The sequence below is a fragment of the Xenopus laevis genome, chromosome 2S, assembly GCF_017654675.1.
Source record: "Xenopus laevis strain J_2021 chromosome 2S, Xenopus_laevis_v10.1, whole genome shotgun sequence".
Taxonomy (NCBI): Eukaryota; Metazoa; Chordata; class Amphibia; order Anura; family Pipidae; genus Xenopus; species Xenopus laevis.
Window position 1 is genome coordinate 37,117,924 of NC_054374.1, and position 20,481 is coordinate 37,138,404.

At 38.3% G+C, this 20,481-nt stretch overlaps 1 protein-coding gene across 1 annotated transcript in view; it reads left to right on the forward strand.

The window, feature by feature from the left end:
- The first annotated feature begins 6,343 nt into the window (after positions 1-6,343).
- The window catches only part of LOC108709092 (myosin regulatory light chain 2B, cardiac muscle isoform), an 84,571-nt gene continuing 70,433 nt past the window's right edge, over positions 6,344-20,481 (forward strand). Inside the window, exon 1 of the mRNA XM_041583653.1 lies at positions 6,344-6,363. The gene's annotated coding sequence lies outside the window, so the exon portion shown is untranslated. The remainder of the gene's footprint in view (positions 6,364-20,481) is intronic.

The window sequence follows — 20,481 nt, forward strand, 5'->3', positions numbered from 1 at the left end:
TCCAAGGGATTGACATTTGACAATATCCCTAAATGATAAAGCCTTTACATTGCATTCATCTCATATTAGTCCGTTCCCAAGTTAATACACCGGATTTGATTTTAAGAGTGTATCTGAAAAATAAAATAAAGTGTTTTATATGCTTTGGGTGGAATCTTATCTTTGATGTGGCTTATGGTATTCAAAACACAGACTTGTGAGGACGTGACTATGTTTTATACTAATGACAGGGTAAAACGTTAAATCTTTCAAGAAAATGAATTAGATTCTGTTAAATTGCTGTCCAAATTATCTAGATGTGAAAAGAAATTTGCTGGATAGGTCTATCTCTATCAAAGGCAAAGGCTCAATATGTATACAGAATGCGCAAAGTTTATTTTCAGATTTGATGGCTCACCATGTGCCATCATGTCGCCCTATTTAACTACATCATTGTCACGCCCTTTTCCAGTGGAATTAACATGATGTGTTGTGGTTAGTGATGGGCGAATTTATTCGCCAGGCGCGAATTCGCGGCGAATTTGCGCGATTCGCGGCAGGCGAATAAATTCGCGAAACGCCCGCGAAAATTCGGCGAAAAAATTCGCCGGCGTCAAAAAATTTTTTTCGAAAAAACGGACGCCGGCGTCACAAACGGACGCCGGCGTCGGAAAAACGGGCGCCGGCGTCAAAAACGGGCGCCGGCGTCAAAAACGAGACGCCGGCGCAGTTTCGCGAATTTTTCGCCGTTTCGCGAATTTCGCGCGAAATTCGCGAATTTTTCGGCGAAGCGAAACGGCGCAAATTCGCCCATCACTAGTTGTGGTGTGTCATGTGAATACAATGGTGGCGTCAGATAATTCTCATTGAAGTTAATGGGAGGCGGCAGGGACAGGTTTAGGTGCTTCTCCATTGAATAAAATGATCAGGGATGAGGAGGTTGAAAATACTTATATGCCTTTAGCCCAAAAACTATTTTTTGGGCATAATAAAGTTATATGCTATTCTAACCAACTTTGGAAAATTCTTGAATCCAAAATTAAAGGGATACTGTCATGGGAAACAGATTTTTTATATTCAATTTTGAAATCTGACATGGAGCTAGACATATTGTCAATTTCCCAGCTGCCCCAAGTCATGTGACTTGTGCTCTGATAAACTTCAATCACTCTTTACTGCTGTACTGCAAGTTGGAGTGATATCACCCTCTCCCTTTTTCCTCCTCAGCAGCCATACAAAAGAACAATGGGAAGGTAACCAGATAGCAGCTCCCTAACACAAGATAACAGCTGCCTGGTAGATCTAAGAACAACACTCAATAGTAAAAACCCATGTCCCACTGAGACACATTCAGTTACATTGAGAAGGAAAAACAGCAGCCTGCCAGAAAGCATTTCTCTCCTAAAGTGCAGGCACAAGTCACATGACTGGGGGCAGCTGGGAAATTGACAAAATGTCTAGCCCCATGTCAGATTTCAAAATTGAATATAAAAAAATCTGTTTGCTCTTTTGAGAAATGGATTTCAGTGCAGAATTCTGCTGGAGTAGCACTATTAACTGATGTGTTTTGAAAAAAACATGTTTTCCGATGACAGGATCCCTTTAAGTATAGGGATCCTGTCATCGGAAAACATGTTTTTTTCAAAACACATCAGTTAATAGTGCTACTCCAGCAGAATTCTGCAAAGAAGTTGCAGATGAAAACAGTAGTTGTTTATCCCAGTTTTTTTTTAAATCTCTTTCTGACAAGGTAACAGGAGTCAGTTGGCTGTAAATCAGGTGGCTTACAGTGTTGTTTCATGAGTCAGAACCATGCGTGCAAAGAATGTAAATCTTTGTAAGACTTCGATCAAATCCGATCGGGTTTTTTACGCTTATTTAATATTACATTTTCCCGAAAATTTGCTTTGCGGGGGAAAAAAAACGATTTTCACGAGTTTTTCAGACTTTTTCATCTGATTTTCAAGATTGTTTTGTAATTTTCACCCGAAAACTCTGAAAACTTCGGGGTATTGCCCGAAACCCAGCGCACATCAAAAAATCATTGGGACGTCTCCCATTGATTTATATGCAACCTCGACAGGTCTGAGATGCTGGATTTTCAGATTCTGACTTTTCCATCCTCGGGGTTTAATAAATTCCGAAAAATTCACGATTTTTTAAAAGTCAGATATTATTTAAAAAATCTAGAATTTTTCGTGATTTTTGCATTTGGAGTTTAGTAAATAACCCCCCTAGTTTGAAAAAAAAAATCCCGACAAACCTCTAAAACCTCGAAGTAAAGATTTTACAGCTCCCACTGACTTCTACATGACCTTGACAGCTTTTAGATGACAACGTTTTGTATTAGAATTTTTCATGCTTTTTACATTTAATAAATATAAAAATTTTCATGGCTTAGATAATGATTCTAGTACATGATTTTTAGAGCTACAAAATATGAATGTTAATATATTAGCCCCTTAATAAACACATCCTCATATCACCTTAGATTCCTTTTTCTGTTGGAAACATTTCGTATACAGCAATTTACATTGTGGCAAATGATACGTACACATGCAAGTAATTTCTGTAATTACAAGATTTAGAGAAATAAATAGAATTATGTAGAGTCCTATTGAATTTTACTGAACAGTATTGAAGGCCGAATATTCATGGTTTTAGAGGTTTTTAAAACCATGACTAAGCTCACATTATCTAATCTGAATACCTTGAAAACCTCTTAAAATTTTAGTTTTTTGGATAATTTCTGCCCCAAAAATCTGAAAACCTCTAAAAGGCCAAATTAATTAACTGCAGCCCACATTGACTTTCTTAGGACCTTTACAAGTTTTTACTTGGCGATTTTTTTGCATTAGAATTTTGTGGTATTTACACTTAATAAGGATTGATTTTTTAGAGCTTTTAATATTGGATAACCACACATTTTCCAAGATTTGTGGCGTCCATTTTTTTGACACCAGCAAATTTTCTTGGCAGTTTCGCAAACTTATTTGCCCGCGGTGAATCGCGGGAATTCGCAGCGAATTCACGCCTGGCGAATTAATTCGACCATCACTACTTATCTATCTAGTTATACTTTATGATTAATAAAAGATAAATTAAAAAAAAAAAAAAGAACATTATACCTGCCACAGTGAAAGAAACACCCCCAAAAAGTTATCTCTTGGTATAACTGTCTGTTTACTGTACAACAAGGTGCCCAATGTCGCCCTCTATGCGAAATTTAATTTCAACAAAATGTGCTGCTTATGGCCTAGACTCATATTTGAAATTCAAGTTTACTGGATTCTTCTTGCATGAACATGATAACACTGGACTATCCATCCTCACTGGTCCCATTCTGGGGGTGGTTTACCCTCAGGTTTCCAATATCAAATTGCCACTATTCCTTTTTCTGAACAAAATATTGACCAATTGAGTAGCTGAGCCGGCTTACCAGTTTTACTTGATCAACCACACCTGCTCTACAACACTTGCTTTTAATATACTATATAGATTAAACTGCTATATAGACTTACATGTATAATCCGAACCAGGGGTAACTACAGAGGAAGCAGACCCTGCAGCTGCAGGAGGTATAGGGGCCCCATGAGGCCCTAATACATATACAGTTTCAATACATTTTAGTAAAACAGGGAAACTTCTAGACATTTTGGGGGCCTCAAAGGTAATTTCTTTGGAGCCCATTAATATCTAGTTATGCCACTGGTCCTAATTTAGCAGTACTATGACAAATGCAGAACAGGTGAACAGTTCATTTACATTTATACCAAAATTTCACACCTTCATAAAACTGGCAGAAACACTTTAATTTGTTTTTTTTTTTAATTCCAGCCTCGATTACCCTGTTCTCTCTTTTTTTTCTTTTTTTTAAACCATAAAGCGACCACGCAAACCAAACGCAATGAGAAAAAGTAGATGTATGAGTGTAATAAGTAACGGCACTATACTTTAGAAAATGTCAATTACATTTTATTTAATGCTGTAGATGTTCTTGTCAGGGATCTCCAGGAGAAGAACGGTGCATGTGGCAATCTTTAGCTTTATTTTGAGGTCCTGGGGGGAGGGTGTAGTTAAATATTCAAAGTGTTCTTTAAAATTGCGTTTTTGCAAATGTTTAGCACTGGTCACAATGTAAAATAATTCACTGGAGAATATTACATCGCTCATTATATATATGGAAAGGTTAGCGTTAACACCTGCTAACCCCTGAGTTTTGTTAAATATCTTGCCGCAAAAAACGCTTCATGATTGCAAAATTTTATTACATACAGTACACTGTGTGTGTTCACAAAATCCATTCGTTTTGCAAACATTGAAAAGAAGTCGCAATTGGTCAAAACGGACAAAATCATGGTCGCTAACATTCGCAATGGTTACAGATTTAAGTTGAATCACACACTCAGGGGCATATTTATTATGCTGCGTGAAACAAATTGAAAACGCTGTGTAATATAAATGGTGAAGGTGTGTGTAATTTTACAACATGCAAACTCCAGATTTTACGCTGTTATTTTGCATTGCTTCCGGCAGAAGTCATTTTAAGGGGCATAGCGGCAGATTCACTAACGGGCGAATTTTCGCCAGCGTCAGCTTAGCACCCATCGCACCACTTCACCAAGCGCAAATACCCTATGAATACGTCGTTATGGTCGATATCATTCATTCGCACTAGCGACGATCCCGTTCGCTAGTGAATTTGCACTTGAGCCTGTTAGTGACTTGGTGATGTCCCTGCCGGTGGCAACGCTGGCAAGAAGTCGCTAGCGTTAGCCACTTTGCTCTTTAGTAAATCTGCCCCATAGTTATTATGGGATGACATAATGCACCACACATAGCCAGGCTTTGCCATGTAAAAAACAGAGTAAAATTTTTATGCTTTTTTTCTTAGAGTGACTTTCACCGAAAGCAATGTAAAATAACGGCGTTTGCATGGTGTAAAGTTTACACACACACACAGCTTTTTACACCGTTTTTTTTTTCCGGTGAATTTTGTTTTACTATGTGTTGTATATGTGTGGCAATTACATTAATCTTGGCAAGTAGGTAGGTAGTGTGGGAGTTTGGTGGCAGGAGGATATTAAGCGCAGGCAACAACCCATTGGACAGTTCCCTAAAACATGGGTACCATATGTAAAATCCTGCTTATTTTGTGTAGTTGTGTAATGATTCCATGTAAATGTGTGAAAGACTGTGAAATAAATGTAGGTATGTATAACTTTATTTATAAAGCGCTGCAGTGCTGTACAGTGCATAAAAATACAATACTGTATATATAAAAGTATACACAGGGAAGACAGATCACATAATAAGTATACACAGAATTCATAATAGGACAAAGAGCTTAAGTGCTATGTGGTAACAGACATAGTGGGAAGGAGGTCCCTGCGCCGTAGAGCTTACAGTCTAAGTGGATAGGAGAGGCTAACATACAGACACAAATACGAGATGAAAAAGTGCACAAGGTAAGGTACATCACGTACATTTGGGGGCAGATTTATCAAGGGTCAAATTTTAGCGCAAAAGCTTTGATCGAACGATCGAATATAAATCGTTCGATCGAACGATAAAATCGTTTGAATCGAACAATTCGAATGATTTTAAGCGATCGATCGAAGGATTTTTATTCGACCGAAAAAAACTTAGAAAAGTGCTGGGGAAGGTCCCCATAGGCTAACATTGGACTTCCGTAGCTTTAATCTGGCGAAGTATGAAGTCGAAGTTTTTTTTAAAGACTCAGTACTTCCATTATCGAATGGTCATTTTTACTTCGAAACGTTCTTAACGTTCGATTCTATCGAATTCGAACGAATTTGACCAATTCGATGGTCGAAGTAACCAAAAAAATACTTCGAAATTCTAATATTTTTTTTATTCAAACTATTCACTCGAGCTTAGTAAATCTGCCCCTTACAGTTGCTATAAGCACAGCACTGGTGCAAAGCAACGCCACTATCAATGTATTGGACCCATCTATTAATTAGCACATTGTTTTTTTGAGATATGATTTATAATTATTGATAAAAAAAATACAATATATATTCAGGGCATTTGTATATGATTTTGTAAGGCGGGGATATATTTGCCTTAAGGAAAATGACTTGCTGCCTTCTATGCAACATTTACATTGGCAAATATTTGAAATATACTGACTTTCATCAACCCTTTGTGTTACATTTAATAGGGCTTGTGACCAGCTGGGATGTGGAAGGCCATTTCATTGTTAAAGGGTTGCCACCTAGTGTTTAGACACATAACTAATGGGATCGCTTGCATTTACTTGGAAAAACTTTCTTTCAACAGGAACAGCATTTGCATGGCCACTGACTATTAAGAACTGCCAGTGAAAACAGGATTTTAATCTGCACCAAGGCATTGTGGGTAGGGCTATACTGTGCAAATATTTATTTTCATTTCTTTGCTGTAAACTCATCAAGGTGACAGTTGGAAGCGCCAGTGAATTATACAGTAACTCTGGCTGTCAGTTAAAGGAGAGTGCCAGTAATTGTGTTCTTAATATCTCATGCTGCTGTTTTTGTAATATTAATATGTACTGCAAAAAACAGTTTGAACTGTTTTTTTGTCATGGATGTTAATGTGGAGACTGTTTTTTATACTGTATGTCTTTATAATTTCTGCAATGTGGTTAGGACAAGCCTGATAAAATGGGAAACTGTAAGAAGTTGTCGTTAGAAAGGCTTGTTAATCACCTGTTGGGTATGAGAATGGGTCTGCTCAAAGAATTTCTGACACTAGGGGGGTTATTATCAAAGTCCAAATTTATCTCAATATTTTCTGCAACAAACTCTGATCAAATCTGCTCGGGTTTTTTGCACTTATTTATTATTACATTTTCCAGAAAATTTGCTTTGCGGAAAAAAAATCAGATTTTCACGATTTTTTCGGACTTTTCATCCCATTTTTACAATTTTTCCGGATTTTTCCCATGAAAACTTCAGGGACTTCGGACGAAACCCAGCGCACATCAAAAAATCTTTGGGACTTCTCCCATTGACTTATATGCAACCTTGACAGGTCTGAGATGCCGGATTTTCTGATTTGGACTTTTCCATCCTCTGGGATTAATAAATTCAGAAAAAATCATGATTTTTTTAAAAGTCAGAAAAAAAAATTCGAGATTTTTGCATTTGAAGTTTAGTAAATAACCCCCTAGCTGTGTCTAGGAACCAAAGTAATTAAAGGAAAGGTTGTTCGCCTTTGATTTAACTTTACGTAAGTGATACAGGTATGGGACCTGTTATCCAGAATGCTCAGGACCTGGGGTTTTCCGGATAACGTATCTTTCCGTAATTTGGGTCTTCATGCCTTAAGTCTACTAGAAATTCATTTAAACATTAAAGAAACCCAATAGACTGGTTTTGCTTCAAATAATGATTAATTATATCTTAGTTGGGATCAAGTACAAGCTACTGTTTTATTATTACAGAGAAAAAGGAAATCATTTTTAAAAACTTGGATTATTTGGATAAAATGAAGTCTATGGGAGACAGCCATTCCATAATTTGGAGCTTTCTGGATATCGGGTTTCCTGATAGGGGATCCTGTACCTGTATTATGAGACATTTCGCAATTGTTTTTTGAGTTATTAATATTTTTATTCAGCAGATCTTCAGTTTGCAATGTCAGCAATCTGGTTGCTAGGGTCCAAATTACCCTAGCAACCATGCATTTGAATAAGAGACTGGAATATGAATAGGAGAGGGCCTGAATAGAAAGATGAGTAAAAAAGTAAAAAGTAGCAATAGCAATAAATGTGTAGCCTTACAGAGTATTTGTTTTTTTAGAGGGACTCACTGAGCCCGTTTGAAAGCTTATAAGCTTATAAATCAGACGAAGTTGGGAAATAATTTAAAAAACTATAAAAAAAATAATGAAGACCAATTGAAAAGTTTCTTAGAATTAGTCATTCTATGATATACTAAAAGTTAACTTAAAGGTAACTGATTTGTAAAATGTTACTACTTTGTTATATGAGCAAGTGGTTACTGTCTGGCGGCTGTGGTGAAAGATGTTTGGAACCTGGAAATTTAGAAAGAAAATAAAATTAAATATGAATACAGGTGGGCCGTTGCTTGTAAGTTGGTGTAATACAAAGCGACTAAACACCAATAGGAGAAGATGTATTTTCTTTACTGCACACTGTACGTTACTGTGAAGAATATAATCAGCCTGAATGTGTTTGAGATCATGTATGTTGTAATTGGCAGACTGGCATATGAGTCACTAACTAAATGAACTGGCGTTTCCTGTAGGGAAAAATGTAATCACTTAGCACATGGATACGTTTCAGTGAATTAACTGCTTCACTCTTATAGAGACCTGGAAATCATCAAGGATCAACAAATTCAACAAACTCAAACTCCATGTAGGGGTCTTTTCATGTTACATGAAAAAAAAAATGGATGGGCTCACCAGTATTCCATGTTCCTTTGCAAATCATGTAATGGATATGCAGGTGCGTTATTCTAAAATCAACAAAGTCTCAGTAGAGTAACCCCCAGTTACAAAGTACATTACCTATCTTGGCTTCTCACCTGCTGATATTATACTTGTAGTGCTAATGTCTGGAAGTGTACTCTATACTGTGCACACAAGGTCTCTAATGAATTATATCAACATTATTTATGTAATAAATACACGCACACAGCTCATTGTATACCCAATGCAGTACTCCATTGGGCCAACATATATCAGCATAATATATGGGGTATTAATACAAAATAGCTGTATTTTACCCTACTTAATGCTCGGAAACAATCAGAAAAATAAATCTCTAACCTAGTTTGTTATTACAGGTAACTGCCTAAATAAATGAAATACCAACCCAAAGTGTCTTAATAGGGTTCTAAATAGTATATGCATTGCAACCAGGTTCCGACTGGGACGGTGGGACACTAGAAAAGGCACGTTGTGGCGGGGGGGTGTGTAAGAGATTATATTATATATTTAAACATAGTGAATTCATCTCCCTTTAACTACATCTTATCCAACCTGGCAAGTCTATAATTTACTAGTAATCACGAAAAAAAAAGAAAATTCTATTGTTAGTAAATGGGCCCCTTAGAGCTGAGATGATGTGACACAGCCAGCTCTGTTAAATGTAGATCTCAGTATTTATTAAAGCTTACCATTATTAAACCAATGTTTCTACAATATTGCTATGCCACGATCGAAGGAAATGTCAGAGATGCAAAACAAAGTTGTTGAGAAATTGGGGTAGGGTTACTAGAGTCATAAATCATGGGACCCCGTATAAAAACATTTTCTAGGCATCACCCACCCCAGGACAGGCCCAGAATCCACCCCAGACCCCTCGTACCCTACAGTAAAAAGGCCACACACATGAGCGCTAAAACAGTAAAAACACTTTTGGCAAAAGGATTATAAAGCCTGCTACCACATAAAGCAGGTACCTACTCTAACCTAAATTTCACTTTGATCTACAATTTGCATGCATTTCTAATGTTCAAATAAGTGCCATTTTATATGAATAGAATAAAAAACTAGTGGCCAGGGCCCCCAACACAAGTAAAAAAATCATTGATGGTCAGACCCTCCCCCCACACAAGCTAAAAAAAAAACATTGGTGGCCAGGACGCCCCCCCCCCTTGGAGTTAAAAAAAAGGAATTGGTGACCAGGGCCCCACTAGAAGTTAAAAAAAACATGGTGGCCAGGACTCCTTCTACATATTAAAATAAAAACATTGGTGGCCACCCCCATACTTTACTTAACAGCCCCCCCAGTGCTGTCAAGGAAATGCAGACTTCAGAAGGGAGGAGGAGAGCTTAGGTTTCGCTTTCTATACTGCCGATTGGTCACTGAAGTTTAAGTCCCGGTACCGCTGCTCAGGGTTTGGATGGGTCAAGTTTGAACTTTCCATGCAGCTTTTACCGGGACATAGACTTCAGTGACAAATCAGCAACAAAAGTTGCTAGCATGAAGATGATACCAGCGTGTGAGCTCCCACCCTTCCTCCTGAAAGTCTGCAGCTCCCTGACAGCAGAGGGGCTGGCTGAACAATTAAGTGCGGCACGGCCGGGTCCCCTAAGCAACAAAAAAAAACCAAGGGGCCTGGGACAATTGTCCCCCCTGTACCTCCTGATGGCGGCCCTGAGGGTTACACAACAATTTCTAAGAGTCTGGACCACAGTGGCGGATTAATAATATGTGAGGCCAATAGGCTACACATTCCACAGGCCCCTTCTAGGCTACTCCCACTCCTGTGTGGCCAGATGTGTGCAGATCCAGGCACCCGTGTTCTCTACACCAGGTCAGGTTCAGTATGCCAGTGATCTGCACACATCTTGCATGCCTTCTATCTTATCCCAGCTCCAGGTACACTCAGGACCCATCACAAATAAAAAGAAACATTTCTGAAGAATTTTTAAAAAGTTAAGGTCCCCATAGACGCAAAGATTTCCCTTGCCGAACGACTGATTTTAGTCCGACCAATCCTTCGAAATTATCGTGTGGTTAGTGGGATTCGAACGATCGAAAATCTTACGAATTTTCGGCCGACATCTGTCAGGAAATTGATCGGCCAGGTTAAAAAATCTTTGTCGGTCTCAGTGCAATCTATCTATGTTTGCAGGGCCAAGCAGGCAGCTCCCCATTGTTTTCCTGCCAAATTGGTCTTTTTAGTTGATCATGAGAGTCATTATCTCCAAACCAAGTGGCCAGGCTTATATCAGTTCCCGGGCTAAAGTCAGTGCTTCAAAATACTTCAGACCTTTTTAGCCTCAGTATTCATTATTCATAATTCAAGAATATCAAATAGATCTGGCACAACTTAAAGGGATTGTTCACCTTCCAACACTTTTTTCAGTACTGTTGTTTTTTTTAGATACTTCACCTGAAATATAGACTTTTTCTCTAATATTGAAGCTTACATTTTCATTTTTCACAATCTATAACTGTTCTAAATTGATACATTTTTGGGATATATATCTCATCTTTGGCCCTGCTGAGCAGAATCCCTGCGTTTCATTAAAGACAGCTGTTAGAATTGATACAATAGTTGCTAATATTCTGTAGCTACTACTGATTGTATCAACTAACTGTAGCAAATTGTAACGGTTGAGTCTGCACCTGGATCACTGAGCTGCCAGACTGAAACACCAGAAACAGGAATGCAACTGAACTGAAAATGTTTGTAAGGTAAACAGTGCCTTTAAAGGGGATGTAAAGGCAAAAATAAAATAAAATCATATTTTTACTTTTTTTAATGAAAAAGAAACTTATCTCCAATATACTTTTATTAAAAAAATGTGTACCGTTTTTATAAGAAACCTGACTGTATGCAGTGAAATTCTCCCTTTCGTTTAACTTGACAGCTGCAGATAGGAAACTTCAGATGGTCCTTAACTGCTTTGCAGGGAAACTGATCATACTTTCAAATGGCAGGGGAGAGCCCCCCACCTTACTTCCCAGAACTCGAGCGGCTTTGTTTGTTTCCCTGTAGAGCAGCCGGTGACTGTGTAGAGATTTGTATCCGTAGACCCAGTGCAGTCTGCATATTCTGTTTATTAATCAGTCTTGCTGTATCAAATTCTATGGCAGATATTATTTTACTTGTGCTGTTTTGATAATTTATGAAGTTCCCTAAGCTTAACCTCTCAACAGCAGCCAGTCCACACTGAGCATGTGCATGTTCTTGGTCTTGCAAAGATATTTAACAAAGTTAGAAGATGGCAGCCCCCTGCGGCCAACTTTGAAAACATAAATCATTTGTTTAATTAGGCTTATGCTGCAGTATATGTATATGTTTATGTTTAGTATACAAAATACAGCATTTTTAGCATTATTCTATTTTAGACTTAGTTCCCCTTTAAGTAAATGGAAGAGTGGGGAGGCAGAAACTATTGCTAACTAAGAGTAACATCAATACTCACTCCATGTTTGGAAAAAAACCATGGGTGAACCCTAAGCCTTTTAGGAGTGTTCCATGCAAGCTAAGTTTTAAACTTCCATTTGGAATAGTTCATGGCATAAAGTGTACCCAGTTTTGCACTTTGTACCCTTCATGTTTCCTTACTTTGAATGGTTGTTGGGTGGCACAATGTGGCAGAATCAGAATACCCATCTGTATGTATCCTGAGTTTTTGCTGGTTTTCACAACTGACCAGAATTCATCGTATTTTAATTTTGGGACACTTTATATATTTTTTTCTGGTTCCCACTATTATAAATAATATGTTGCCCTGATTTTACATTCTCCCTGATTTTACACCATTTTTTTTCCTGGTCCCTGAAAATGTAAAATAGAGAGTTCTACTATCTTTATGGTTTAATAAGAATTCCAATTTACTTATTTACTTATTGCTTAGTTAGAAATGAAACATAAACAGTAATCATAGTGCTTAAAGGGATACTGTCATCAAAACATAAAATGTGTCTAAACTCTTAAAAGTATGAAGTGCTTACTTACTTAAGTATGAGTTTTTACTCATTGCAGATTCCATACTGATCCTGGTAATCCAATTAAAGGGATACTGTCATGGGAAAAAATTTTTTTTCCAAAATGAATCAGTTAATAGTGCTGCTCCAGCAGAATTCTGCACTGAAATCCATTTCTCAAAAGAGCAGATTTTTTTTATATTCAATTTTGAAATCTGACATGGGGCTAGATATATTGTCAATTTCCCAGCTGCCCCAAGTCATGTGACTTGTGCTCTGATAAACTTCAATCACTCTTTACTGCTGTACTGCAAGTTGGAGTGTTATCACCCCCTCCCTTTTCCCCACCAGCAGCCAAACAAAAGAACAATGGGAAGGTAACCAGATAACAGCTCCCTAACACAAGATAACAGCTGCCTGGTAGATCTAAGAACAACACTCAATAGTAAAAACCCATGTCCCACTGAGACACATTCAGTTACATTGAGAAGGAAAAACAGCTGCCTGCCAGAAAGCATTTCTCTCCTAATGTGCAGGCACAAGTCACATGACCAGGGGCAGCTGGGAAATTGACAAAATGTCTAGCCCAATGTCAGATTTCAAAATTGAATATAAAAAAATCTGTTTGCTCTTTTGAGAAATGGATTTCAGTGCAGAATTCTGCTGGAGCAGCACTATTAACTGATTCATTTTGAAAAAATATTTTTTTCCCATGACAGTATCCCTTTAATTGGATTACCAGGATCAGTATAGAATCTGCAATGAGTAAAAACTCATACTTAAATAAGTAAGCACTTCATACTTTTAAGAGGCATCAAACTTTTTTATATGTGAGTTATATTCCTTTGATCTGGGCTTTAATATGAAACCACTGAAGAGCCAAGGGCTCCTTTTACACTTACAAACGCCAGAATGTCAGAGGTCAAACAATTAGTTGTTAACACCTTTCAGTGTGTGTTTAGGGTCAGTTAACATTTTCCTTTAAAGCAGTAGCCTTGTCAGGAGGAAGATACGAAATAATAAAATAACCCTTTGTTATAGATAGTAAGATGCAAGATTTACAGTATATCAGTCCAAATATAAACATCTTTATACGTTTAGTAATCCAAATGTAGAGGCTCATACCCTATTTTAGTACTCGCCTAATATTCCCCTGCTGACAGCTGCATCCAGCTATTAGTCAAGTTTAAAAAGAGAATAAATATGTCAGGTCACATGCTCCTTCGCTGTCAAGTGATATACTGCATCACCAATTAGGAATGAAAGTGTGAAAGATGTCTGCAGCACCACATATAAATAGAATACAATGGAATTACAGAAGAAGAAATATGCTTGTGTAAGGGGTCAGTTATAAAGATGCTAAAATATTAATCTGGTTATCTGGTGTCTTTCAGAAGCTTCTCCTCTATATTTTGCAGCCCATTGTTATATCACTGCACAGCCATGAATGGCTGCTACATGGACAGGACTGTTACAGTGTGGAATTACTCTAGAACCAACCCCCACCCCCCCAAAAAAAACCCAACATGTTAATTTCATTTACAACCTCGTATGGCACATGCTATGTAACCCAGGCTTCTTCTGCCCAGATTCTGATTTGTGGGAATGCCTCAAAGGCCTAGGGCAACACAAATTAAGGGGTGTCATGCCGCCCAGCTGCTACTTTTTAGAATTGGGCTGTCTTGTGCCCACCAGCCTGTACCTCATGCTTGATTTTAAACTTGGTGTGAGGTGTAGAGTGTAACATTTCCCCATACAAAAGTGTTTACTGAGTGAGCACGCAGGGGTGTGATTTGGATTTAAGGAAGGATTCAAGCGCTTGGAGTCATATCAATCGTGATAACTGAGTGAATCTGTCCTGTTTCACTTTGCCACAAAATTTGTGAAATCACAGAAAAATTAGCAAAATGACAAAAAAATTTGAAATTAAAAAAACTTGCAAAACACATTTAAAGGGCATGTAAAATCTAAAATAGAATAAGGCTAGAAATGCTGTATTTTGTATACTAAATATAAACATGAACTTACTGCACCACAAGCCTAATCAAACAAATAATTTATGCTTTCAAAGTTGGCTACAGGGGGTCACCATCTTGTAACTTTGTTAAACATCTTTGCAAGACCAAGACTGTGCACATGCTCAGTGTGGTCTGGGCTGCTTAGGGATCATCATCATAAACAAAGCTGCTTGAGTTCTGCATGGCTGGGAAGTAAGGTGGGGGCTCCCCCTGCTGTTCATAAGTATGATTGTTTCCCTGCTCATCAGTTAGGGACCATCTGACAATTCCTATCCACAGCAGTAAATGAAGGGAGAATTTCACTGCATACAGTCAGGTTTCTTATAAAAACGGTGCACATTTTTTAATTAAAGTATATTGGAGATAGGTTTCTTTTTTATTAAAGGGATTTTATTTTTTTGCCTTTACGTGCCTTTGAAGTCAATTTTTTTGCTTTTTTTTATTAGCGCAAAATGCATTAAAGTCAATAGGCATGGTGGTTTCTTCGTGCAAAATTTCATAGCAAAATTCGACATTTTGCTACACTTTTGCACAAAAAATTGCTGATACTAAAATCATGGAATTTCGCAGCAAGACCATGTCTGATGAAAAATGCCATTCATTGCTAATTAATCATTAATGTCCTTGATTTACTTCTGTTTGCTATTCCTGTCTCATGCTTAGGTATTTATAGCCTGGGGAATATTCATTGCAAAATGTGGTTAGAATAAAAAAAAACAACAAACACTAGATTCCATACTTTGTTGCTGTTTTCTGCTTGCTTATCTACAGAACTAAAACTGAAGAGTAACAATAACAGAAAACAATGTATTACTGCCTATTCACCTGGAGTCAGCAATGCTGAAATTTCAAACACCATTCATAATAAATACTAACGAGCATTTGAAATGCTGCTTAGGTCCATCTATAATAAAAGTTAATATAAACAGCCCATTAAAAAAAAAATCATTTTGGGAGTGATTTGTTAGACACCAGCCAATCATCAAAAGTACAAACCTTCTACTTTAGGCAAGTATAACTTTTCTATAAACACTAGTAAATTTCCTAGCTGCAGCTTTTGTGGATTAGGGCCGTGCTACTCATGTGCCCATCCAAATCAGCAACAATAAATATCTGGGAAATCATCAGGAAAAGACAACCGCCAACCCATTTCTTAAAGGATAGGAGGGGAGCTCTAGGGGCTCCATTGCTTGTTCAAAATATGATAAAGAAATTCTTGGTATATAGCCATGCAGAGTAGAGGATCTCACCAGCTTATAGCTATGGTGTCTAAGTGCACCAAACGTGTAAGGCTTTGTTATGTCTACTATCTGTCTAAAATAAAGGGTCAGATTCAATTCAGTGAGAAAAAGTTTTATCATGTGAAAAGTCATGGATGAGATTCAATTTGAGATGCAATTCAATTCAGACAAAAACTTATCTCAATGTTTATCATGTTAAAACTTTATTGAAGTCTATGGGAATAAACTGGAACTAAATTTGTAGAATAGTTTTTTCTCCTCAAATGGAATTGTTTTGTGAGTTTTAACGTCATAAACCATGAGATAACTTTTTCTCACTTTTATTACACCTGTCTTAAGGTGTTCATGGAGGTGTTCTCTCCATGGTTTGGTCCATTGCATGTTTAAATAGCTGTGTCCAAAACAAAGACAGCTGCAAGTTGAAACAACTGACAGCCAATACAATCATACCTCTTGTGTGCATCAAGACTAATTCTATCCATGATTAGCTTAGCAAACTAAATAGCATTCTCACTTCCTCTATAAGGAATAAAAGTCCTGAACAGATATTACACACAGTTATAATTTGTGTTTGCTTATCGAAGAGATGCAGGGATAGTTATTTGGAGGTTTTTCTAAGGTTTAGAATCAGCTGGATCTCAATCTGTTCTGCTGTCACATGTATTCTGATACAAACATTTGGTTAGAATAATAAAATTGATGGTTGGATATTTAACAGGAAAAACAATGACCAACTTTTGATCATTTAAAGGGAATGCCAACCCAAAATCTAGTGTGGCTGTTTGAACAAGGCCCTTTGCATTTCAGGATTCTAAGCACTGAGAGCTGTTTTCCATGAGTCTATCAATAGCTCACCTCAACCTCCAACTATTCTTTATAATATAGATGTACTCAGATGTCTACTCTTCCTTGACTGGTCTCTGCCAGTTTCCAGATCCTTATAGCTGGCTGCCTGCCTAGTGCACATATCTTTTCAGCTTGCTCTCCAGTTGTCAGACTGTTCCGACTGTGAACAGATGTATCCTTGTACTGGACAAACAGATAAAGAAAAATATCATGTTACATTTTACACACAAAAATAATAATAATATTGTCAAAAATTTAAGCATACCTATTGTGAGCAATCTGTATAACAGCGCTGTTGTATTCATATCTAGATGTAAACCAGCAACCAAACCAACAAGGGGGGCTGAGGAGAGAAACAAACAAAAACCCTTAAAAATTCACTTCCCAACCAGGGTTACCAGATTTTGAAGATGAAGTTTAGGGAAGTATTTCAAAATAGTGGAACACAAAGCCCACTTTTGGGTCTTACTCCATAAACACATCCCCCCTATTTTCCATTTACACAGATGAGACAGTGTTGCTAAACACACAAAAGCAAACTAAAATATTCTACCTGAGAGGAAGTTTTTTTATGGATTTTCACTCTGTATTTCTTCAGGCTCCACTAACTATCAACACCATTTTTAATGTGGAGAACACGAGAGTTAAACAAAATAAATGTGGTGCATTGTGGCATTGGCTGCCCAACCTGTTCTGTTCCTAGTCCTGCATGGCAATAGCTTTACCATAAAGGTTGGCGCACTCTATCAAGGCCACATTTTCCTCTGCAGGCAATTTATGGACATTTTCTTAATGTTTGTGGGAAAGGAAATGATGCTGCACTACACGTTGTACTGCTAGGAACAATCAGTGTGCGCTCCTGGAAACCTCGTTTCTAAAAGTGACATAAGACATTGGCCCCATTCCTTGTATAAATCTAAACTTGAATTGGCATTATAGCCAGCAGGCTCACTGACACTCATTTCAGGTCTGTTTCCATCAGCGCTGCTATACAAACACCATGTTACTTCTGCGACACATGATCAAGTGGACAGGTCACTTCTCTAATCTATAGCAATAAGGGTTAAGTCAGTGCCTATCAACACTCAATATCTTATACCATCTCAATACAGTTCTTGGGGAATTAAAAAGACAAGTGGTGTCCATCACTGGCAGTGGGTGTCATCCATAACAGAGCATCTGAAGCAGGCACAAAACAAGTCCAATTTCAGGAACTGGGTCAGGGCCGGCAACAAGAAAAGAGTCTGTGAAACAGACACAAGATCGGAGCAAGAGGCAGCAAGTGGAAACACAATAACAGGCCAGGGGTCAGAATCTAGGGAATCAAAATCAATGAAGATAAGGACAGGCCAGGAACCAAATTATAGGACAGAAGCTCAGAATGACTTGGTTTCAGCAGAAAGGCTAATGGTCCAGCAGAGGTTGTTGGAGGAGTCAGTGTTAAATAGCCTATTTATTCGAGCATTGCCTGCAACTAGATTGTAGGCAGCTATCAGGGAACATTAACCGGGGAAAAAGTGATTGATATTATCCACTAGGCCCAAACCACACTCCCTCCTGTGGCGCAACATAGAAGAGTAGTGGTCAGTGCAACTTGGTCCCCTAGACTAGGGAGTTCCTGACACTACCGCACTACAATATTGTCATTGTATTCTGTTACATACAGAGGTTCTGCTGATCACTGTCTCTGGTTCAGCATGCAGCCTAGGCCAGACGTTTTTTACTTTTGCTTGACTCTCTTTCTGACCGAAAAAGCTGCTTATATTAGTAACGCTAATGCTAGTTCATTTTTCCCGGTTAATGGCAGAGCACAGTACAATGCAAACATTACATATTAGAATAAACATAGTTGACAATGGGTTGGGACTGTGACATGCAAAATCAGTTAAAGGGACTTATTGCAAGTAATGCTAGATAGCATGGATATTTTCAGGGACCATGGTCTTGAAACTGCTTGTCCACAGGAAACAGGGGTAGATGAAAACCTTGTTCCTGCCTATGTAAAGGCATTAGGGTCAGGAGCACGTCCTGATGTCATTAATCAGCAATCTAGATAAGAAGATTGAACGAAACCCAAGTCTTGATTTGGGGTTTGCTTTTTTTTCTCTTCTGGAATGCTGTTTCATAATTTCAAAACGTTTGGGACTTCTGCTTTTCCTAAATAAATGTGCTTTGTGTTTTTAGATTTCCCATTGTGGAATTTTGTGCTATGCTAGTGACATTTAGCAAATAGAAAGCCTGACTGTACCTGGATGTGTTGTTTCTGTCTTTAAAATTCTTTGGTTTATGTAAACCTACAGAGATGATAAAAACGGTAACTTTTTAATAGCTTTGACATTTAATAAGTAATAAATAGATACACTGTGGTGTCATGCCTAGCTGTGATGTTAAGCTGTTAAGTTGAAAAGGGATACTAATGCATGGTGTTATATTGCATCTCATGTTCTAATATAATACTGTTGACAGAGGAATAAAGTTGATTTGGTGACTGACTGATGAAAGAAGTATTTTGTGCTGGTGAATCGATAAAAATGTAGAAGGGCTGGGGACTGATATTGAATCCCAACTGAAGATGATTTGGAAGGTCTCCTTTTGTATCATCTTAGAGTAGGGGCATAAGGAGAGATTAGTTACCTGTGATTTTCAAAAGCAAGTTCTGGCGACAAGCCGTTCGTTTTGTCATTGCATGCAGCTATATGCAAATCGCCAGCTATTATGCACACAGAGCGATTTGAGATCTCCTGTAGCTCCAAAACGCACCGAGACCCTTTTTGGAGCGATTTGTCAGAAATAGCATGTACATAGAGAAGTACTGAAATCACAGTAGCCGCGATGGAATGTAAATTCTTGCGCTGGCATAATGACGTGGAGACAACACGGCGAGGGAATGAACGCCGAGACAACTTCCGGCTCTTGCATGGGAGGAGAACGTAGCGCAAAGCACTATGGGATATAAATCGCTTGGAATCAAAAGTCGCATGAAATGTTGCCTGCACATAGACGATCTCCTTGTCGCGCCACTTCCTGTTTAAAAATCGCGGTTGACTAATCTCCCCGTGTGCCCATACCCTTAAGATGATTGTTTCACTGGTTGTATAAAGAGCTAATTCCCCAGAAATCCTGATAAACAAGTTATATTTCTTGCAGTCTGATAATAACCCTCTGTACTATGACGGCATAACGTGAATACATGCCAATATACACCAATTTGCATTGCATTGTTTTTGGTCAATCTATAAAGGAGTTGAAAGGAACTGCTCTTCTACCTGACTGAATGCATAATGTTGACAGTACTGTATAAAGAATAAAAGTCTGGTGCTCTTTTTATGGTTTAAAACTAGGGCCTCTGATTCCATTTAAACAAATTTATGGCTTTAGACCAGTGCTGTCCAACTTCTGTGCTACCAAGTGACAAAACTTTTCCGGCCTACATAGTGGAGGGCCGATAATGGAAGCCAGTGTTGACCACTCCCTGTTTTTTAACCACACCCATGTTACCACAAGATCATGTCTACACTAATTGTGGTAGCACACCAAAAAAACAAATGGTTGGTGCTCACTGCAGGGATATCACTCATATGTGAAAAAAGTTGTCATATTTAAAGACATACCTTTAAATCCATATGCCTCCTCTTCCCCTTGGATAACACAGCACCCCCAGTACATGATTAAATACCTTAGGGGCCCCTAACTATAATTTATTTTCAAATGCTAACAAACCCCAAGAACAAATACCAGGCTTATGTTCCACAGGCAGAGCAGGAAACACACAGGCAGAGCAGGACAAACAAAGGCAGAGCAGGGCACACACAGGCAGAGCAGGGCACACACAGGCAGAGTATGGCACACACTGGCAGAGTATGTCACACACAGGCAGAGAAGGGCACACACAGGCAGAGTATGGCACACACAGGCAGAGTATGGCACACACAGGGAGCATATGGAAGGCAGAACAGAGCAAGAGACAGGGAAACCT